Raw genomic sequence first — 21613 nt, 5'->3', positions numbered from 1 at the left:
TCACAGACTTGGAAAATTCCCCAGAGAAGTTATGGTTAAGGCTTCCATATAGAAATTGAAATCCCTCTTTGGCTTCAAAATCATTTACTCTGAAGCACTGACTTATTCAGGGAAAAAAATGTCAGCTTTTTTGTTATCTCAGTCTCTGTGAAGTTAGAGCTCAAAATAATTTTTAAACTAAAACTGTTACTAAATCCTAATGCCTGTTGATGCATTTGGCCAAACTTTGGAACATTTGAGGAACTTTTAAATGGTAAGTTAGAAAACTTTTAAATATTTTTTAAATGTTGTGGGTACAACAACAAAAAAATGTTAAAATAATATTTATTTGAATAAAATTTGTTTCATTCAAACAAAATATTGATTTGATAAGAATGTCACATGCAATTGATAGATTCTTTGGGTCAGAGTCCTACAGTGCATAAATTCTGTTTTATTCCCAAAGTTCCAGCCTTGACAAATGTTTACTCTTGGCATTCTGTGTCCTTAGAATAATAACTCACTTGAGACTCAACTTTTTTATCCGATGTTGTGTTAATGCAGCATCATCCTTGACAAATTTGTTTCGAAGGTTAGTGAAAATGTTTTGAGACAGTGTAGGTCATTATATATTTGAAGTCTTACCCTTTAAAATATATTTAGGTACTGCAATAATTACACAAACAGAATTTTTTAATAGATTATTTCTCATTCAGTAAGGGAGATTAATATGACAAGTCAATACAACAAAATGACAATTGAAAAATTAAAACAAAAAGAGTAGAGAGCTAAATGTAAAACAGAGCACAAACCCCAGAGGTGAAATTTAGGGGTGTTCAGGCAGAAGTCAGTATTGTGAATGGAGAATAAGCCTTGTGTGAGCACCATGGTAGAAGAGATGAATCTGAGATTCTCATATTAACTTAGGACCCTCAAAGTGGGATAAAGTGCCCTAGCTTAGTAGTAACTTCTGATTCTCAGCAGAAGTAAGAAGTAAGTAGAAATCCTCTGGATATAAGTGTACCCATACTAGTTATATAGGATTCCAAAGAAACTTGAATGAGAGTTGGAAGGACAGCAGGCAACAAACTATATATATATATATCCAAGGACTTGAAATATTATCACTTTAAATAAGGAATATATAATCATAAACCTTTTAAATGTAAAATATAAAATAAAAAATGGAGCAAGAAACAGAACATATAAAATAGCAAGGAATATTTGAAAATGATCCAAATAAAACCTCTAAATATAAAAAAGTAAATGTTGAAATTAAAAGCTCAAAAGGTATTTTAACCACAGAGTTAATGCCATTAAAGAGAAAATAACTAAGATAAAATACAAATCTATATAAGCTCCCCAAAAAACAGTACAGATAAATGAGGAAATGAAAAATATAAAAGTCTCATTGTTAGGGAAGGCAGAATAAAAAGAACATACATTGAATTTGAGAAATCATTTAAAAACATAAAGGCTAAAAAAAATTTTAAGACTTGATAAAATTCAGAAATCCACTAATATGGGAATCTGATTATGTTCCAAGCAGGATAAATAAAAATAAATCCATATGGCATAAAATGTTGGTGAAATTGTAGAATATTAGTGACAAAGAAAAGCTCTTGATAATAGCCAGGGTTGAATACATATTATGCATAAAGAAATAACAACTAGACTAACAATAGACTCTTTGATAGTAATAATAGATAATAGTCAAGTAATTAGACCAATAGCAGACTCTCTGATAGCAAGAATAGATAATAGAATAATATCTTCAATATGCTGGGGAAAATTAACTATGTACTTATCAAAACTAGGTTTAAAAAATATGGGTAAAATGTGATATTCAAAATAAATAAACAATGGCAGAATATACCATCAAAAGAACTTTACTTATAAAGGCTATATTTTAGGGGATAAAAGGTAAAAGGCCTGAGTTTTGAGGAAGAATAGTAAGCAAGGAAAGAGGAGCTATTTAAGAAATCTAAAAAAAGATACAAAAGTTTCTAGACAAAAATAACCTGTATAAAATATTAATTTTAATAATGTCTAATTTGTGAGTTAAAAAAAAGATATATGTACCCTACTAGAAAAAAATAGCATATATGTTATGAAGGAGTGATTGAAATAAAATTATGCTGATGTCCTTGTGTTTTTAGAAGAAAATATGCAATATTGACTTTAGATTTTGTATAATATGCATAATAAAATTTCAAGAGTATTTACTAAAAAAATTTCAAGAGTATTTATTAAAAATATAGAATGTACAACTTCCAAACAAAGAGAGGAAGGAATTACAATGTGAAAGAAAAAGCAAATAAACAAACCAACAGAGAATTGTGTAGAAAATACAAACAAATATAGTTTATTAAAATTAATAATAAAAATTAGAAAAGTAACTAGATATGAGATCAAATACAAAAATCAACTGCATTTCTCAATACCAGCAACAAATAGAGGAAGTACCTTTTTTTAAAATGACACTATTTTCAAATTTATAAAATATGCTAGAATAAGTGCAATAATATACAGGGTGAGGCAAAAGTAGGTTTACAGTTGTTTATATGGAAAGAAATACAATAATTAATTAATAATAATGTAAGAATTAACTCTGAGTTTCACATACTCACAACTATACACCCGCTTTTGCCTCACCCTGCTTGTGAAATGCCAGTATGGAGAAAATTATAAAACCTTATTGAAAATAATTTTGAAAAATATAAATATGTAAATATTACCATATTCAAGATTAGGAAGAATCAATATTACTAAGATGTCAGTTTTCTCTAAATTAAATGAGAGTTTCAGGGCAAATCCAATCAAACTCCCAAAAGGGGATTTTGAGGAACCTGACTAGCTTATGATAATATTTGAATAGAAGATCAAGGGGTCACGAAGTGTCAAAATACTCCTGATGAATAAGAATAAGGTTAAGAGAATTGCAGTGCCAGCTACCAGATCTATTAAGCTAAGCTAATTAAGAGAGCGTGGTATTTGTGCAAAGATAAAAATTGATCCGTGGAATAGCCAGCCTAGAAATAGACCTCCTAAAGGAAATAAAATATATAACCAAAATGGTGTCTTAAAAATATAAGTGATAATTACTTACTTGTAAGGAAAAAGAAATCTTAGAGTCCTCTCTCATAACATACAGAAATATTGTTTTTGAATAAGTGAAATATGTCAGGAAACCTTCACGAATAAGAGAAAACATTTTAAAAGAACATCTTTATGATTTCATGGTAGAAAATGTTTCTTAAACAAAATACAAAAAGGATTAACTAGATGAGAAAAGTTTGATACATTTAACTATAGACATAAGCTCCTTCAACTGCAATTGCAAAATCCATACAGCCATAAAATATGAAAGCTTATTTTCATATGCAAACTCATTTGATGGCAAAAACAGACATGAGACTATTTGTAGTGGTTCTTTATAACAGATATTATAAAGAATGCACCCATTTTAATTAGGAGAATTCACTACAGAAGTCTCTCTAGATTCTGTTAGAAGTGTTCATAACACACAAGATATGGCCTATATAATTTTTCTGAAAAACAAAACAAAAAACTCAGAATCTGAAACATAAGGGATTGTGGTCCTGAACATGAATGTTTAGAATGAGAAACATAAAATTCAGGATATTAGTTAATTCTGGGTGGTGATGTGGGAGGCAAGAAATGGGATATGAAAGAACCTCAGGGGTACTTTGAATACTACCTAGGGATACAGGTGATACTCAAGTAAATTAGGGGATCATTCATGATTTTATTTGCTTTATAGTTTCTATATATATTACGTATACTCAGTGTGCGATAGTAAATAATACATTTAAAATATGGGTTGAGGATGCTTTCATTCTTCTCTCCTGTTTCATTTTTTTAAGCCGGATGATTTTTCTTCTCCAGGAATGATTTCATGACGAAGAAGTCCTCGTTTCTTTTTTAAAATGCTGCCCTGGAACATCTCCCGCCCGTGTGCCCCAGGAGTTCTGAACAAGGATGCCAGCCGTTCTCATTCCCAAGTTCTGAAGTGGTTGATGCTTAATGGATGGGTTGTCTTCGGATTATAAACAACTTGAATTGGATGTATCAGAAATGAAATCATTCCTCCTCGTCGCTCCGAAGGTTTCGAATTATTTCTTCCCTTTATTTTTCAGATAGGAACTCATTATCCCTTGGATAACCTCAGGTCGCTCTTAGCGGGGGCCCGTCGACTAAGCCTCCCGTGCTGTGAATGCAGTGCCTTTATACAGAGCAGGCCCTGCAAAGCGCACAATAGCGAGCGGCCAGGAGGAAGGCGGGCCAGCCGTCAGGCGGTGCCACGTGCTCCCGGTTTGACAACCTTGAGTCTCAGGTTGGGGCACTTAAGCTGGGAGCCCGGAGCCCGGAGTGTTTAAACAGACAAACATCTGCCACAGAAGCCAGCCCACCTGCCGCCTCTCCACAGGGAGGACATTAATCTCCCCTCGCATCTCCTGTGCATTCATTTAGCAAAACAGTCTTCCCGCTGGGAAACCTAAGTAATCAGAACACGCGGAAGATAAGACTTCAAAGGGACATTGGAAGCCATCCGAACCACTCTAGGTTGAGGCGGTCTGGGCGCTGGTGCTCAAAGTGTGTAGACATCCTTTTGGAACTTGGGGATTTGGCCCCAGGGCTTCTGGGGTTGGACTTGTCTGAGGAATCTGCAGCCTCAAAGCCCCAAAACGGATGGAAATTTCCACTTGATGGGCCCTCGGGGCATTGGAGATTCCACAAGATGGGGATGTTCTCAAAAGAAAGTAGAGTAGCCCCCTCTTCAAGGGAAAACAACCAAGATCATCCCCTTTCCTGCAAAGGAGGGAGAGACCCAGGGCGGAAGCTCTGGAGCTGTTTATGGACTTCGTGTAGGAAATAAAGGGTTACCAATAGGACATCTAACACTTTGTCCAACTTTTTTCTTCAAAAGGGTCCTTATATTTTTTATAATTTGTATTAATCTGCTTTGTTACCAAAAGTTACAGTTAAATATTTTGTTTCTTTTTTTAAAAAAAATTACTTTAACAAACTGAATGGTGAAAATAAAGTAGTAATAAATATGAAATATCATGAAAGGACAATGAAGTTTTTTAACCTACTAATCACCAGCTAATAAATTCTCTATGCTCAATGGAGCTTAGTGTATTTTATTTATACTAGAGGCCCGATGCAGAAAATTTGTGCAAGAGTAGACCTTCCTTCCCCTAACTGCCAGCGCCAGCTTCCCTCTGGCACCCAGGACCCAGGCTTCCCTTGCAGCCCCCCTTCGTCCAGAAGGTCATCCAGAAGGATGTCCGGTCTAATTAGCATATTACACTTTTATTATTATAGACTAGAGGCCCAGTGCACGAAATTCCTGCACTGGTTAGGTCCCTAGGCCTGGCCAGTGATCAGGGCCAATTGGGGCCTTCCAGCTGCCAGCCAGGGCCTTCCTTCATTCTGCACCGCCCCCTGGTGGTCAGCGCACGTCATAGCAAGCGGTCAAACTCCCAGTCTCACGGTCAAACTCCCAAGGAGACACTTTGCATATTAGCCTTTTATATATAAAGATGTACATGAATTTACATTATCCATGTATGCCTCTATGGGGTTCTTCTCTTTTTATTTCTCTACATTGTATAAGGTCTTTGGGATATTTTAAAGGCCACATTAATATAGTTTCATACTCTACAGTTTCAAATCCCAGTGGCTTTATTTGCTAAACTATAGGACCTTGATCAAATTACTTAATATTTTTTTATGTTTTCTCATTTGTAAAATAGGATATCATAAAAAGTAGTTTATTCCATAATATTGGGAATTAAATGGACTACACCATATAAAGTGCTTAGAATTCTCTGCTTGGTAAATAACTAGGTCTGTAGTTTTAATTAGCTACTATTATTCTTTTGCCATAATTTCAACACTTAAAATGCTCCTTCTCATTCCACAATGCTGCACTCTTCAATTGTTGATGAAATAGGGTTTGTGGGAGAGTTTTGCAATAGAAAATTCAGACCTATTCCTAAAGACCCAGTTATAAAATAGAGGGGAAAAGCCAGCAAGCAAATAATGCTACTGTTAAAATTTCCTTCTTGATTTATCACTTTATTCATCAGAAGTTGCCTTTGATCTTTGTCTATATGGTTTTAAAAATCATTAAATTGGCATATAGGATTATAGAATATTAACAGAAGCAAGTTACATTTCACCCTGGTCTAGTAGGGTAGGGGAAGTTCTGCTTCTATCCCAAACCCAACTAAACAGCTTCAGTTTCATATATTTTTATTAGTTGAGCTTCTGGGAAGTTTTCATTTGAATGAATGGTATCTCATCCACTAAAACAATAAAAAATTTTGAAAACTTAGCTCACACATCCATACATTTAATGGATAAGAAAACAAGAGCTGAGAAGTGACATGGCTTGTTGGCGCTGCTCTCCCTAGAAAGCATAGAACAAAAACAACCAACACTTATTTACAGGTGTTTTTTGTTCCTTATCTTGATTATGTATGAAATACTGAGCTATAAGCCCTTTTTTCTAATGTTTTGATGAATCATAGAGAAACAGAAATATATTGATTTTTAAATGAACTTGTTTTTCTCTATGTGATAATATTTAATACTGATTTTGTAAGTTCTGTCTTTATGTAGATTATTCTGTTTAATCTTTGAACAACCTTCCATGTAGGCTTTTTGTTGTGTGTTTTTAAGTTCTAATTTACAGATGAGGGTAATTAAGTTTAGAATTATCCAGCTGACAAGCTTCAAAATACATACTTTTTATCAGTCCTGTACTAAGAGAAAGACCACATAGGTCTTACCATCTATGTCCTTAGTAATGAAATTATAACTTGAATCTTCTGATGGTTCATTAATTATAATCCAGAATTATTAGGATATAATGAAGACAAAAACATGCAGTGGGAAATAAGTAATTGAACGAAAGTATAATGTAAGATACACACTACTTCACTCGTTGGAATGAGATAGGGATTTTAGGCATTAAAACAGCTCTTTTTAGTCCTATTGACATCCTATCACATAAGTGATTGCTTACTGTACCCCACTTCCCAGTGTATGATCAAATATCATCTAAGCCAGCTGATTTCAGGAGGGCGTTGGTAAAATGCTCTTTTACAGGGCTAAAGTTTCTAACACTTGCCATCCCATGAATGACTTTTTTTCTCTCCCTGGATACAAATGGAATTAACAAATGGTAATGTCATCTATGATTCCAGAATTAGTCACACTAAGATTATTATGCATATTTCCCGGAAGATATATTTTACATCTTGTAACAAATGAACCATTTAAATATTAAGGTTTTCCGGTGAGAATTTTCTCTCAGGTTGTAGCGTACTGTTTTATGTTGTTATTAGAGAAAAGAGGAACCTAACTATTACATCCATCCCATAAAAGATAGGAGAATTTTGAGGTTAACAGATTGATTCATTTCTGATCCAGGAAAGTTTATAAAATTAGGTTACAATTCCCACCCCTTTGAAGGAGTCAGAAGGTGTAGGCAAAATACAACCACCTGTTTCCCAGTTCATTCCCCCAAAACAAGGGCAATTTGAGAATGAGTTAACAGTGAATTTTTGCATTTCTAAGGGATATATATATATAGTGAATTTTTGCATTTCTAAGGGATATATATATATATATATATATATATATATATATATATATTATATATATATAATATATATATATACACACATATATATCTAAGGGGAGTAAAGATCTATTCAAGCTTTTATCATCTTGAGCAACTAGTAATTTTGAAAAGCCCTAACTCCTTGCCTCATCACTAGTAAATGATAATCACTTCCACCCCCACTCCCATCCTCTATAACCTCCCAGCATGTACAATATACCTTCTGCCCAAATATATCTTCAATTTTTGAAAGTTAACTTGACTATGCAACTGTGTTATATTCTGGAAGCACTTGCATTAAAAACTAAAGAGAAAACATTTCCATTACACAAAGGTAATGAATTATCAGTTGCATTTGGAGAGAATTAGCAGAATAAATGGTCTACTGACCATTGGCCATACAGCTAGTGTAGTGGTTCCCAACCTTTTTTTTGGCCATGCCCAACCTAAGCATCTCTAAAATGCTGATGCCCCCGACCCCCGCATGACATATAATTCTTATTATTCAAAAAGTAAACTCCTATTCACGTGGAGGAAGCCTAAAAGGCCATTAACGTGGTCTAAACAAGCTTCCAAAGAACATGGCATCCATGAAAGAGAAAAATAAAAGAACGAAAGGACAGTTGAAGTATTGAGGAAGAACTCACTATGAAATTGTTAAAAAAAAAGAAGTGATATTTAAAAAATAGCAAATACAGTTTCAAACCATATAATAGAGAACTGAAATGCATAAATACGTCACAATATAGAATTATTACTATATAAGAGGCCCTTAGAACCATAAGAAGTGCAAAAATTCACTGTTAACTCATTCTTGAATTGCCCCCTTTAAAAATCAAATTGCCTCATTGTTGTTTTGATTTGCATCTCTCTTTCACCAGTTATATAAGTATTTAGACTATTAGGAGCAAGGATAAATAACAGGTGATGGTAATTTTTATTAATAGTAACTTTTGAGGGTCTTTAGGAAATGTTTAAATTTCTCTAGAAAACATGTGTTTTTTGACCTTAATACTCTTTATGTTTGAAAAGATAAATATAGTTTTAGTTTTAAAAGTTCAGTTAGAAATAACCTATTTTGCGATTTTCAAAAGGTTGCCAAACTCAATTTCCTCTAGGGAACACCGCCATAACTTCATCAATATTTAAGCAGTAAGCAGATTAAAAAATAAAGCAGTCGATAGATTCAAAAATCTTTTTGTTAAGCATGCAATTACTGCTATATTCGGCATACCCAGAGAGAAATTGCCATTCAGTAACAAAGAAGGGCAGTTTATCTGGTTTATGCATTTTAAGCACTGGAATCATAACCATAGTGATGATTGAAATAGGTGCTTGAATTCCATCTACAATAAGATCCAAGGGTTCTTCTATTATGAACTTCATCAAGATAGCTAAATGAGATTGGCTGAACTAGCGCTGAACAATGAACTCTGTACACGTTGTATGCATTTAATGTGCAGCATGCTGACAGATAATAAACAGTGGAGCTCCGATAGTAACTTCCAGTCATTTCTCAATAAGAATTCATGAAATCATAGCCAGATAAGGCCAGGGTTGGGGAGGGCATACTGTCCTCATTTTGTCTTCTTTCTAATTTATCTATCGTTTCTCTCCTGCTCGTATGCTTCACCATCCTATCTATATCAGGCAGTGGAATTGTACTTTCCTGGACATGCACCTGTCTGCTTTGTTTGCTATTGTACCCACAATATCTGGTACTTCTTACGTTTTTAATAGGCAAGTTTGAATGAATAAAGCTGTGTCTCTTCCTTGACCCAGGGCCTTATCTTTTTTCTGGCAGTATATCCCCATTGCTACAGCCCCGGGCTCCTCTCTGGTTATGCTGCATGTTTCTTAGCTGATTCGGAGACTTGTTGGGTTGGTGAAAAGATTTATAAAACTTGACTCTTCCTGTTTATTTAAAAAGTAATACTATTCAATGATAATACTGTTTATTGGAGAAAGTTTTGAGAATATGCCAAAATATATTAAGAAAACAAATATCCCCCATAATTCCACTGCCCACAAATAAACACTTAATATTTGGGGTATTTTCCTGTTTGATATCTTATGTGCTTATATATTATAATTCAGCTTTAATTTAGCTGATGTTGTAATTATACTTTTAAAACTTGATTTTTAAAATTAATTTATATATATATAAAAGCCTAAGCGACCCTTACGACCAAATGACCAAAATGACCGATAGCTGTGATGCTCACTGAGCAGGCAGGCAGGCGAGCGGTTAGGAGGATGTGGTCCTGCATTGCCAGAGGGATGTCTGTTGTTGGGTGTCCGAATGCAGGGATCAGGCCTAAACTGGCAGTCGGGCATCCCCCGAGGGTTCCTGGATTGCAAGAGAATGCAGGCTGGGCTAAGGGACCCCCCACCCCCATGCATGATTTTCATGCACCAGGCCTCTAGTATTATATAATATTTTACTAGGTTGCTAAATAGTCTTCAAATCAGTGGTTTTTCAATAACTGGCTTTGGCATTATATTTATTTTGTCATATGCATTTTCATAATTATTTTAACCACTCTCCATTTGTTCCAATTGTTTTCCTTACTATTATAAATTACCTGTTAACTAGAATCCCTATACTTTTATCTCTGTATTCCTCCTATAATGTTTTGTTAGGATAAATTCCAGAAATGGAAATTCTGAGTTAAACCATAAGAATATTTTAAAGTCTCTAGATGTATACTGCTTAACTTCTTCTCAGAAAGACTGTACCAATTTACACTGGTTGGGGGCTTTTCTTTTATGTGAATATTAACTGGTAGCTAGAATTTAAAGTCAAAAAGGATTCATCACAGCACAGATGTAATGGCACTTACATTGCTCTGTGTATCCCATGACACCTCTATTTGCAGCAGCCTGGAGTTGTGCTAGGTCACCATTTTATACCCACTGTTACTTAGGCTTTACTCTTTTCTTTTTAAATTAAAGACCTTTCCTATGAAATTTCTGCTAGAAATGGCTGCTTCTAAGACTGGAGTGTTATAGCTTTAGCATTTTGTCTCTTTTTGGCTGCTTGAGACCTACTGCTCTACCAAAGTGCACAAGGCTGTATAATCAACTTTAGAGATAGGGTCATGGTTAAATCACCAGAGTCAACATGTGTGCCTAAAAAGCTATTGGGGCTGTAATCTACTGTGTGTGCTTAGAGAAAATGCACATTTACTCTTTCGGAATGTCATCCAATATAATGTGCTAAATAGACTAAAGCAGACCATCAATAATAGAAGGAAGTAGGAGTGATGACTGGCAAAGTTTAAATTCATGTGATGTGAGTTTGCAAATATGTTAGACAAACAATTAAAGCTGAGAGTCCCACACCATATCATAAGGATAAATAGTGCCAAGTTGTGTCAAGCTTATCATTATTCCCAGAATAATAGACGAAGTTATGTCCTGCATGGATTTTCATTAAATTGTCCACCAGGATGGAGAAACAACTTGTCCATAGCCCAACTTATGGCCATAGTCTCTTGTGTCCCTTGGTATGCACCTGAGTACAGTTTGAGTAGATGGTATTGAATTAGGTACACAGCAAAATTAACTTTAAGCTTTTATATTTTTAACAGAAGAGTAAGGGACATGTCTTCTATTGACCTCTTACTCTTTATCCTTACTTCTCTTCTCTTCTGGTGATGTTTCTCAGATGGGTAAGTGTAGAAAGAGGATGTGCCTCCTTCAGAGATGAGGGATAGAATCACAGGGCATAGAATCATTGAACTGGCTCTAGGACATTGGTTCATAAATTATTCTCTGGGATAAAACAAGAGTTAGGAGAGTTTCAATCCACTTCAGGCAATTCAGTGATTCATCCAATATTTACTGACTGCTTGATATTTATTTAACCATTGTTCTAAGCTCAGGGATAAAACAATGAGCAGAAAACAGATCTGTCTTTGCCCTTATGGCATTTGTCATCTAACAGGGGGGAAAGAGACAATCATCGCATAATTTCACAAACAAACTTATAAAATGCAACTGTGAAGAGGACAAGATGAAGAAATAATAGAGGCATTTAAGCAGCTGAGGTCAGGTAAGGAGAGGGTCGATGAGGATTAAAGATGGAGCCCTAACCAGTTGGCTCAGTGGACAGAGCGTCGGCCTGCTGACTGAAGGGGTCCCAGGTTTGATTCTGGTCAGGGGCATGTACCTTGGTTGCAGGCACATCCCCACTAGGGGGTATGCAGGAGGCAGCTGATCGATGTTTCTCTCTCATTGATGTTTCTAACTCTCTATCCCTCTCCCTTCCTTTCTGTATAAAAACAATAGAATATATTTTAAAGATGGAGAAACTGGGGTTCAAGGGTGGTGCTCAGTCTGAAGGGCTGCAAGAAGGTTAGTGTGAGTGAAAACAAACAAGTAATGGGCACATAATATGAAATACAACTAGAGAGATAGGTAGGAGCTAGGCCACACATGCTGTATATATATTTTTCTTATATTTTATTGATTTTTTACAGAGAGGAAGGGAGAGGGATAGAGAGTTAGAAACATCGATGGGAGAGAAACATCAATCAGCTGCCTCCTGCACACCTCCTATTGGGGATGTGCCCACAACCAAGGTACATGCCCTTGACCGGAATCGAACCTGGGACCTTTTAGTCCGCAGGCCAACGCTCTATCCACTGAGCCAAACCGGTTAGGGCCATGCTGCATATTTTTATCTTACTTTTAAGAGTATCTGGGAGACATTGAAATATTCAAGCAAGGAAGTAATATTATCAATGTTTTAAATTTGAAAAGGTACTCTAGTTTTACCACGGAGAACAAATTAGGAGTTAGGGTGAGTAGACAACAGCTAGTTAGAAGACCATTGCATTAACCTGGGAGAGTTCTTGATGGAGTAGAGTGGTAGTGGTGCTGACAGAGAACATGACAATGTTGAGGGATATTTAGGACATAATATTAACAGAAATTAATGAGAATTTGGACTGTAGTGTGGAGGAAAAGTGAGGTGTCAATAAAAACACTTAGGTTTCTGGTTTGAGTAATTGCTTGGACAATGGTGCTATGTCCTGAATTTTAAAATAATGGAAAATGGCCAGGTTTGGGGGAATATTTTATTTTTGGATTTGAACATTTGTCAAAATGTTTTTGAAATATCCTGGGTGAGATGTGTAGATAGCTGAATATAGTACTCGGAGCTTAGAGGAAAAGTATCAGTTTTCTAGTCATATGGGTATTGAATATTGAAGCTGTCGATATAGATGGTGTTAATAAGATGAACATTTAAGTAGATGAAAAGACAACAAGGCATAGGCCTAATCTGCTATATTCAAAATGTCATCTTTCTCTCCCAGGTCAATAAACAATGAAGCTTCTTGCATTTAATTCCTAAGCCTCCTCCTGTTATCATCTATCAAGATATAAAAGTATTTCATAGAGGAGAGAGTGGTTAATGGTGACATATTTTGTTGAAGAATCAAATAAGATGAAATTGCTAGTTGGGTTAAACATTAATATGGACATCTGTTACTTTATTGCGAGCAATTTCAGGGAACTCATTTGGCCAGATGATAGTTGAATTAGGTTGAGGAGTAAATAAATGAAGCATACAAAAAGTTCAGACAACTTGAAAAGTCTGACTGTGAAGGAAAGAAGAGATTGCAGCAATAGCTGGAGTGCTATAAAGAACAGATGAGGCCTGGCCAGTGTGGCTCAGTGGTTGAGCATTGACCTATGAACCAGGAGGTCAGGCTCAATTGATTAGTGATTCTCTCTCATCATTAATGTTTCTCTCTCTCCCTCTCTTAACCTCTTTGAAATCAATAAAAATATATTTTTAAAAAGAACAGATGAGAATTTTTCATTTTAATGCCAGAGTGTGTGAAACTCAATGGAAAGTTCAATAGAGGGGTAGAGATGTTGAATACACAGCAGAAAGGAAAGACAATCAGTTGCAAAGGTTTTTGTTTTTTTATCATTCAGGAAAGCACTGAATCCAAAGCACAGTTGATAAAGAATTTAGATGTTTCTAGGAAAAGAGACAGGTCTTTAATTTTCTCAAGAAGGAAGAAAGCTGCCGAAACCGGTTTGGCTCAGTGGATAGAGCGTCGGCCTGCGGACTGAAAGGTCCCAGGTTCGATTCCGGTCAAGGGCATGTACCTTGGTTGCGGGCACATCCCCAGTGGGAGATGTGCAGGAGGCAGCTGATCGATGTTTCTCTCTCATCGATGTTTCTAACTCTCTATCTCTCTCCCTTCCTCTCTGTAAAAAATCAATAAAATATATTATAAAAAAAAAAGAAGGAAGAAAGCTACATGACTGAAAATGTAGACAGGTATTTGATATCTAAGAAATTCTATCTATATATATAAAAGCCTAAGCGACTGAACGACTGGTCGACTGGTCAACCGGTTGCCATGACACACATTGACCACAAGGGGGCAGACACTTAATGCAGAAGCTTCCCCCTGGTGGTCAGTGTACTCCCACGGTAGGAGTGTCGCTCAGCTGACCAACAGGCACTAGACACTGGGCAGTGCTACCACGGCAGCGGTGGCAGGCACAGCAGGGCCAGGATGAGCGGGAGCTGTGCGGTGCCCATCCTGGGCTCAGGCTCCTTACCAGCCACCTGTTGCTTCGCACACTACTACACCCTTCGGGAGATGTCGGACTGCTGGTTTCAGTCTGACATCCCCCGAGGGGTCCCAGATTTTGAGAGGGTGCAGGCCAGGCTGAGGGACCCCACCAGTGCATGAATCCGTGCACCAGGCCTCTAGTATCTTTATGAAAAGGCGATTTGCTGAGTTTGAGAGATGAGAAGAGTGGTTTAAGGAAAATGAAAAATTTATGACAATCACTGAAGTGACTATAAGAGTGAACAAGGGAAGTCAGATACAGGTGATGAGATTACTAGGCAGTGCTAAAGATGTCATTTGAAGCTGGTGATTGCAGGTTTACAATGGAGTTAATCTGGCCTATTGTGTGATTTTTCTCAGACTGCACTCAGCTACTGAGAGACAGGTATCAAGAAAGCACAGAGTAACACACATTCAGTGTTGGGGTTTCCTTAGAGGGGAATAATAAATAAAGCAGCAAGGCAATGAAATTTATATCATTGTCAAGAATATTATTGAGACAATGGAGCATGTATTTGAAATGGTCTCAGAAGGGAAATACAGAAGAAAGAGGGAGATAAATTGGAAGGAAATAGAGAGAGCATTAGACTGGAGACCATGATGAAGTCAAAGAATTGTTGTAACAAAGGTAATTTTAAAAACCAAGCTGAGAGAAGAAGAGTTAGTGGTCAAAGAATATGAATATATTTGAATTATTGTTTTGGACATATAGAAGTCCAGGACAAGATATGCCCATTGGTAATTCAGAGATAGAAGAACTGAGAGGCCAAAGCATTGGGCCAGGTGATGCAAGAGTGACACAAAAGGATGGTGTCTTGGGAATGGTGGGGATAATTACAAGCCAGGAATCAAATTTTCTAAAGAGCTACAGGCAGCGATCCTGACTTTAGAAGATGGCAGCATTTAAAAGGTGGAGAGTTTGATGCGATTGAATGATATAAGCCTCAGAGTCTTTTTCTTCTCATACCTTCCCTCCCCTTTCCTTTTTTCCTTTCCTCTCCCCTCTCTTCCCTTCTCTTCCCTTCTCTTCCCTTCTCTTCCCTTTCCTTTCCTTTCCTTCCCTTCCCTTCCCTTCCCTTCCCTCCCCTCCCCTCCCCTCCCCTCCCCTCCCCTCCCCTCCCCTCCCCTCCCCTCCCCTCCCCTCTCCTCCCCTCTCCTCTCCTCTCCTCTCCTCTCCTTTCCTTTCCTTTCCTTTCCTTTCCTTTCCTTTCCTTTCCTTTCCTTTCCTTTCCTTTCCTTTCCTTTCCTTTCCTTTCCTTAGAGGATGAAAAAATAATGATCTAAAAGTAATATGTGAGAAAATAAGGTGCTGCTATCCCTTGAGATAACCTGAGAACCTTTTTAAGATTAAGAGCCAGGTTTCAGATACAGCAAAAGGTGGATGGAAAATTCAGAGAAGAGGCCAAAGATATAGAAGAATTAATGAATTCTGGAATAATAATTTGATAGGGTCCACTGAAAGGGTAAGGAAAGATGGGAGAGAGAGAGAGAGAGAGAGAGAGAGAGAGAGAGAGAGAGAGAGAGAGAGAGACTGCATTAGGACAATGAAGCACACAATGTCATGTAGATTATGATGTGGTGGCAGATCGAGAGTGGAGGTCTTACATGCTGGGAATTTATTTAAAAGGTGTTAGTCCAATGAAAACCTGAGATGATGGTGAGTACTGGGCCCAGAGGCCAGAGAGGCTGTTATTTTTTACACTGGAAGGGACATTGTAGCCCAGAAATTATGTTCCATGTGCTTTTGTTGACTGATAACTGACTCAGAACTTCAGATTTCAAAAACAGCACAGGAGCCAAGACTCATCTTTCATTCCTTTTCAGAAATTATTTCCTATTAATTATGGCAAGTCTTTACATGAGATGTTCTTCAAAATCTTTTGATTTTTATTGAGTTTTGTTGAATCTTTATTCAGGTTTATTCTCATTTGTTAGGGTGTGCATGTGTGTATTTCCTGACTCCACTCTTGTCTTTATTGAATAATTAGTATGATATGTTGATTGGTCTGATTTTCATTAATTCTACCCCTGGTTGGGCCTTCAAAATATGTATGTCACCCACTCATTTGAGCTGGATTTATCAATATCTGTTGTATGTGTGAAACCAAAAACTGAAGCTAATTTACAGACCATGTGGTATCAATGAAAGTTACAATTAAAAGCTGAGGATGGATGATTAAGTCAAACAAGGAATGATGAAGTGGCCAGATGGATAAAGGGGAGTTTAGAGTTATGCAGGGTAATCATGCATCTGTTTTTCTTTCTTAGAGGCTTTGCATAGTTGAAGCATGAATTACTATGAGCTGACAGGATATCGGTTTGGTTCACAGTGTAGAACCTTCCCAGATGGCTCAATGTGCTCATTTCCCGCCATGAAATGGTCAGGGATTACTCTGAAATTTTGATGTCCTCTTATTTTAGTGTATTATATCATTGTTATTTCTTCTAAAAGTTTTGAGTATATTCAATAGTATATTATGTCACTGTTATATACATAAAACTACAGGGTGGGGCAAAATTAGGTTTACCATCCTGAGTATGCAAAACACAGAGTTTATTCTTATTTATTAATTATTGTATTATTTTTCATATGAACAACAGTAAACCTACTTTTGCCCCACCCTGTATATTATATATAACAGAAATGTGCCCACAATACATTATTGAATGAAAAGAGTGGATTATCAAGTTGATGTATGATGTCATTTAGGTAAAAGTGTGTGTGTGTGTGTGTGTGTGTGTGTGTTATATACATAAAAGGGATATGGGAATGCATGCCAAACTGTTTATAGTGGTTATTGATTACAAGGCATAGGAATGTGGAATTTAACTTTTTTCTGTGATTTTGTCTTTTGTATCAATCAAATAATAGTGTTTAATAAAATATTTACAAAATGCTATAGGTTTATACACATATCTATCTTAAAATAAATTAATCTATTATATTGCTTTCATGTCACCTTTTAGGACAAGAGACCCATATTTGAAACTGGAATCACTGATTCAGATTCTATGACTTGAAAAAGGAACAAAGTTTTTGTTTTGCTTGTATGGCTGACACATACATACACCTGCACACTTTCAGGCTCTGCAGGTGAACCTGAAAGATAGATCTGAGTATGAATATCCCGTGTGAATAAATGGGACTATTTGGAAAGAATTAGACCGGTTGGGAAGCTTTCAGTCAGTAAAGAATAATCAATGGGGTACAATAAACAGATAAGCCTTGGAAGGGGAATACTCAGAGAATACCAGCAAGATTCATCACTACAGCTTAAAGTTCCCTTTATGGGTGGCACACTATTCAAGTCATGTCTTTGGTTTAAATTAATATGAAACTGTGCATCTTCATTTTATTGCATGTGTACACAAAATTATAATTGCTTACAGTCATATTTGCTATCTGGTGTTTACACCCAACAAGAATTCCTCAACAGCAAAACCCAACTTAAGTGTATTTCATGTGATGTTCAGTGCCTGTCTTATGATATGTGGAACGTTCTAATATAGTGAAGTGATGTGTTGACGTGTGTGTGTGTGTGTGTGTTTAAAGGGCAGTTTTCAACCCTTTATCTTCCACTGAGAGATGTGGAAAAGTGGTAAGCAGCAAATGGAGTCATGTACCCTGATAAGTCCAACAACACAGAGAAAAGGATAACTAATCTTTAGGAATAAACCATTGTCAGTCAAACAAACAAACAACAAACTCTGGAGTTGGGCTTTGTGATAGGTGGATGACATAGACTTGAAATGAAAATGTAGCTAGGGATGGGAAGGAGAACAAAATACTGGCATTCTTTCAGCTGTGGAATTATTTATTCTTCAAACTACAAATCTTCACTGTTTTAGCAAATTCCATATTTCTGCAGTTCACTGGAATCTTAAGGGATAAAATGACCATTGATTAAATTCTGGAACTGAAGAAGAAAGAACACCTCCCTTGGTCTAGGTCACAGTGGTAATAACACACTAGGAAACCAGGAAGCCTGAGGCTTGAGAATAGAGTATAAATTCATGGTTCTTAACAAGGGGCACAACAAATGAAGTACCTGGATGGCTTTTTCAGAATATGAATGTTTACACCCACCTTCAACATTTGACTAGAGTCTAGGCATGTGCATTTTGAAGCTGTTACAAATGGATGTTTAGGCACAGCTCTGCTTGAGAACCACTGATGAACTGGATACAGACAACAAGGATAACACAATGGCAACCACAACAGCAACAGCAAAAACAACAACAAAAGCAGCCACACTATAGCTTATACAGTATTTTCAACTGAGTTATTTTACCTAATCTTTAGAATAATCCAGCAAGGTAAGTCATATTAAATTAATTTTATGAAAGGAGAAACTGAGGCTTGGAGAAGTCCAGTAAATCTCCCATTTCATCGCACAGAAACAGCAGAGCTAACCTCAACCGCAAATCTACTGACTTTTTTTAATATCAAAATCTCCTTTGGCATGGAAGTCACTTACATCATCAGATCATGTCTGAGCATTTCTTTTTCCACCCCAGTCACCACAGCTCCTTTCTTTTATGTGTCCTACCCAGTGGAATCCCATCCTTGAAAGCTCTGTTTCCACACAAATACATTAGAAGGAATTTGGATTTGGTAACTTAGCTTTGGGATGAGACATATTGGCAATTAATTTCCTGATTTTTCTCGGTGCAAAAAAAATACATACAGGGGATTTCCAATGACATCTTAAGGAAAATCCAGACACCAGATTAATGTTGTACTAATAATGGAGAAAAATAATTGGTATTAAAGACCAATTCCTTTTTCCCTAAAAGCTACACATATATTGATTATAACTTATGAACTCCAAGCTTTAAGAATAAGTGTATAGATGTTCTTATTGAGCAATTTCAATTCCCTGAGGCAATTTCTCCAAAAAGACAAACAACTTTTGCATTCCTCAATTAATACTTTTAAAATATCAATTAAGCATTTAAGCATGTTTCCATTTATGGTGTAAGGGCATTTACAATAATCCCTTGTTTAGGGAAGCTCTATAATTCTTTTACTTTTAGCTTTCCCCAGAGTGCAAGCTTTTCTTTCTGAACATGATTTTCATTCACTCTTTTTTGTTGTTGTTGCATTTACTACATTTAACATTTCTTTCTATAATCTTGCTCTTCTTCTGTCTTGACAACTCATTACTTTGTCCTTCTTTCCATGGGATTTATCTACATAGAATAACATCTCTCAATATAATTGTGACTTTGAAGAAAAACTTTTAGGCAATTTTCAAAGTGTCTGGAGGTCAGAGAGAACAAGTTCACAATTCAGTCACAGGGACAACCTAGCACAAAAGTCCTGGAGGCGGCACCTTTGAATGAGACATATCCTAAAGGATTGACTGCAAGACTTAACTTTTAGGCAAGACATCCTTCAATGGCAGTTTTAACTTAGCACTAACATAGCTCCCAAGTGAAGTCTCAGATTAACTTGATCTGTTTGTTAGCTCATCCATCCAAGAAATGGAAAAACTGAGTCTGTTTATCAGCTCCCAACTCCTCTTTATATTTTTCTTCAGCCTATTAGTCAAGGTAGCTAACCTCAGGAGTGTCACCACCTGACTTAAGTACTTAAGATGTGAATTGTGGAATGATACCATTTGGTTCACAATAAAGTTTGGTAAAGCAAAAAGAGAGCCAGCAATGATATCTCTTTATATCCTTGGTGCCCTTTCTGATATCTATTGATCTGAATGCACTATCTAAAGAATGACTTGTGCTATTAGTAAATGTATTTTCTAAGTCATGGTATAACTGAGAGGGAAGAGGGACTACTACTTTGTCAAATGAAGACTTTCTCAAAGACTTCTTTGCTTATTTATACAATTTATTTTTAACTGAAAAGCTGTTTGTTTGTTTTTAAATCTTAAATTTGGCTATCTTCTGTTAGTTTTCAGCCTTAATGGGGCTTTGAGGACAATTGCTGAAGCTGCCTAAAGGGAATACAGCCCTACTGTCCACCAACAGCACATGTTCTTTGAAAGTTAGATTCTGACATAATTGAGCTGGGAAATTAGTTGTCTGCTTAGCAGGCAGGATGTTTGTGTGGGGATCAAAACCTATATAAGCAGTCAGCCAGACCATTATTTCTGTTCACTAGTAAACAATAAGTTGATCTGCTGAAACAACTTTCTTACGACAAATAATATTAGGAGCCATATTCATCATAGTGTGATACTGGATAAAGATATTTGTCAGGATAGCAATGCTAGAGAATATATTTCTTTTTAATGCAACCCTTATATCTGGCTAGAGATAGAGCATGATGGTTATTATTCATTTCAGGACAAGTCATAATCACCTTGCAATAAGAAGATCCTTGAAACTCTTTTTTGAAGAAAAAAACCTATTATCTGTATTTTAAGAAATGGAAGAAAAATATGACAAAAATTATCCCATTTTGGAACGTGTATAAAATGCCCTTGAATGAATGATGATTTGCCATCACATGCAGCTGTTGAAAGAAAGTTTCCAATGCATAGTTCAAAGTATTATAATAATAATAGAATAAGCATATACTACAGATCCTGGATTAGGGTGAATGAAAGACAGAAACAGGGGCAGTTAAATAGCAACAAAAAGGTTTCTGTGAAAAATAATGGCTGTGAAGAGGCATGCATAGAAAGTATAGAAAGTTTAGAGATTGTTTATAGCTCAACCAAAAGTAACTGTAACTTTATCTGAAAACTGCTTTAATATCTTCCAAAAATGCTCAGGTAAGGATGGAAAGCAACAGCAGCAGTGACAGCAGAGATAAGAACATAAAGAAAATAATAAAACACATAAAAACTGAAAATTTATGAAATGACAGAAGTAAAACTGAATATAGTTCTCATAACAATAAATAAAAATGAGACATACATTAATTAAAAGAATGAGACTGAGTTTGAAATGATGAAAACTGCCAATTTGATGCATAAATTAATATATATATCAATGAAGTAGATAAGCATCTAGATATAGAGTCAGGAATGGGAAATAATTACATGGTAAAAGTGGCATTAAAATTTGTAGAAATAAAAATTGATTATTTAATAAACAGTTTTGGAATAATTACCAACCATTTGAAAAAATAAAGCTAGAATACTAATGCAGTGTTTTTAAAAGTAAATTCCATATTGAACGATGATTAAATGTTAAAATAACATTATGAAAGAATCAGAAGATATAAAGAGCTACTTTTATAATCTTGCATGATAAAAGTTTTTCTTAGCCTGAAAAAAAAGCCAGAAAGATATACAACTAAATATTTTAAATGTTGAATTCATAAAATTGAGAACTTTTATACTGCAAAAAAACACATATACAAGGCTGATGCACATGAAATATCTGTAATCAATGTGAT

This window comes from Myotis lucifugus, unplaced genomic scaffold (assembly GCF_000147115.1).
Source record: "Myotis lucifugus unplaced genomic scaffold, Myoluc2.0 scaffold_15, whole genome shotgun sequence".
NCBI classification, from domain to species: domain Eukaryota; kingdom Metazoa; phylum Chordata; class Mammalia; order Chiroptera; family Vespertilionidae; genus Myotis; species Myotis lucifugus.
The sequence above is the reverse complement of the archived record's forward strand: the minus strand, read 5'-3'. Positions refer to the sequence as shown.